Source organism: Nomascus leucogenys, chromosome X (genome assembly GCF_006542625.1).
Source record: "Nomascus leucogenys isolate Asia chromosome X, Asia_NLE_v1, whole genome shotgun sequence".
In the NCBI taxonomy this organism is placed as follows: Eukaryota; Metazoa; Chordata; class Mammalia; order Primates; family Hylobatidae; genus Nomascus; species Nomascus leucogenys.
In genome coordinates this window covers 48,215,011-48,217,394 of record NC_044406.1, presented here as the reverse complement: position 1 = coordinate 48,217,394, position 2,384 = coordinate 48,215,011, and the positions used below count along the sequence as shown (strand labels likewise).

The following is a 2,384-nucleotide window of genomic DNA, read 5'->3' as shown; positions in this document are numbered from 1 at the left end:
CCTAGGTCAGGAGCTCAGAAGTGCCACATGGCTGAGGGAGAAGCAGCCTGGGAAGGGCCAGAGGCAGGGCCAGGAGAGCACAATTTCCTGGGGAGCTGGTGGCAAGGAGGTGCCCTACAGGAGAAGCCAGAAGTGGCCGCCTGCCCCTGGGGTGGAGGCTGGGCTGGAGCAGGCTGCAGCAAGAAAGACCTGAGGCATGCTCAGGGCCTGAGAGCCCAGCTGACTGGGGCGGGGCAGCGGAGGGGCGGGGAAGGAGGGGGCTCCCAAGGCAGCCTGGCCCAGGGAGCAGTAATGACTCTGCAGGGGATGCCCAGTGAGGGGCCCCAGACCCCTCAGGACCTCCCCTCCTGTCTCCCTGGAAAGGAGCTGGGGAACCCATAGTGCAAATCTGTGGACCACTCAGTTATGGAGGGAGGCTGTGCCCGAAGGTGGACACTGGGGTGTGCCCCCTCCACCACCTCGGCCTCTACCACTGTCCTCAGTACAGCCACTTCTCCTAAGAGTGCAGGCCATGGACACCACGCTTGATCTGAGCCAACATGGTCCACTTCTCAAACCTGAGCTCTCCTGAGTACATCATGGACCCAAAGACAGACAGGCTGTGGGCCCCGATATCCTGGTAGCCGTGCTGGATGCCCGCTATGAGGTAGGGCACGAACTTCTGAATGGACCCTTTGTCCTGGATGGAGCCCGAGACACCCTGCGTGATCTTCACCTTATCCCCCTCGCTGAAGTATCATTTCTGGGTGCTGCTGCTCTCTCCATGGCATCCAGCGAGCCCATGCCCCGGTATTTCTTGAGCCACACCCTGTCTGAGAAGAAGTACTCGCCAGAGGCCTCCGTGGTGGTGGCCAGCAAGGAGCCCATCATCACTGTGGAGGCTCCAAGGGCCAGGGCCTTGACCATGTGCCCCACGGTCTGGATGCCGCCATCGGCTATGAGGGGCACACCAAAGCGCCAGGCATACTCGGCCACCTTGTACACAGCAGTGCCGTGGGTCTGACCACAGGACATCACTTCCTGGGTGATGCAGATGGAGCCGCAGCCCATGCCCACGTGCAGCCCGTCCACACCAGCGTCAATCAGGTTCTTGGCCTGGGCTGCTGTCACCACGTTCCCCCCAATCACCTGAAGGTGAAGGTACTTCTGTTTGATGTAATGCACCATGGCGATCTGATACACCAAGTTCCCTTGGGACGAGTCCAAGACTATGACATCGATGCCCGCCTGGGTGAGCAGGTCAAGGCGGAATTTGTCATCTTCACGGGTGCCCACAACTGCCCCGCACAGCAGCTGCTTGTGGGAATCCTTGGAGGCCAGAGGGTAGTCTCGGTACTTCTTCAGGTCGGTGCGGGTGATGATGGCCACCAGCTCACCGTGATCATTGACGACAGGCAGCTTCCCTTTCTTGCTAGGCTGCAGGATCTCATTTGCTCTTTCAATGTCACGCCTGCTGGAGCCACCACCAGCTCGGTCCTTGGCGTCATCATCTCACTGAGGAGGGTGGTGTCCTTCTCAGCAAGAAAGTCTATATCTTGGAAGGTGACGATACCCACCAGCTTGCTGCCGATGGTGCCGGTCTCAGTGGTGGGGATGCCAGAGAAGCCATGCGGCATCTTGGCCTCCAGCACATCACCCACGGTGTGCGAGGGGCTCAGCACCACAGGGTCCATGATGAAGCCCTGTTCAAACTTCTTGACCTTCTGCACCTTGTTGGCCTGAAACTCTGGGGTGCAGTTGTGGTGAATGAAACCAATACCTCCTATCAGAGCCCTCCCATCAGAGCCATCGCGATGGCCATGTCGGCGTCTGTCACAGCGCCAATGGGGGAGGAGGTCAGCGGCATCTTCAGCATGATCTTCCGGGTCAGGGCTGAGGTCAGGTCCACCTCATCAGTTACGAAGCCTATGAATCCTGGGAGAATCAGGAAGTCGTTGTAGGTGAGGCCATCCGCGCTGGCGAAGAGCTGCTGCGCGGTGAGCCCGGCCTCGGGCACGTAGCGGTTGCTGCCGCTGATCAGGTAGTCTGACATGCTCTCGCGAGACTCCAACATAAACACCCGCGCGACCGCCAGCCGCTGCAGCCGCAGCCGCCGCCACTGCTGCTGCTGCTGAGGCCGCGCGGCGGACACGCTGCCGCCTCGGGCCGGGCGGGCCGGGAGCGGGGGCTGTTCTTTTTTGACTTGTTTTTTTTTCTTTCCAACATTTATTTCAGGTTCAAGGAGTAGTACATGTGCAAGTTTTCAAGTTTTTTACCTGGGTAAGTTGCATGTTGTGGGGATTTGGTGTAAAGATAATTTTGTCACCCAGGTGATCAGCATAATACCCAATAGGTTGTTTTTAAATCCTTACCCTCCTCCCACCCTTCACCCTCAGATAGGCACC

At 58.8% G+C, this 2,384-nt stretch overlaps 1 pseudogene; it reads right to left on the bottom strand.

Moving 5' to 3' along the window:
- Nucleotides 1-478: 478 nt before the first annotated feature.
- LOC100589636 lies at nucleotides 479-2,126 on the bottom strand (annotated as a pseudogene).
- Nucleotides 2,127-2,384: the final 258 nt, after the last annotated feature.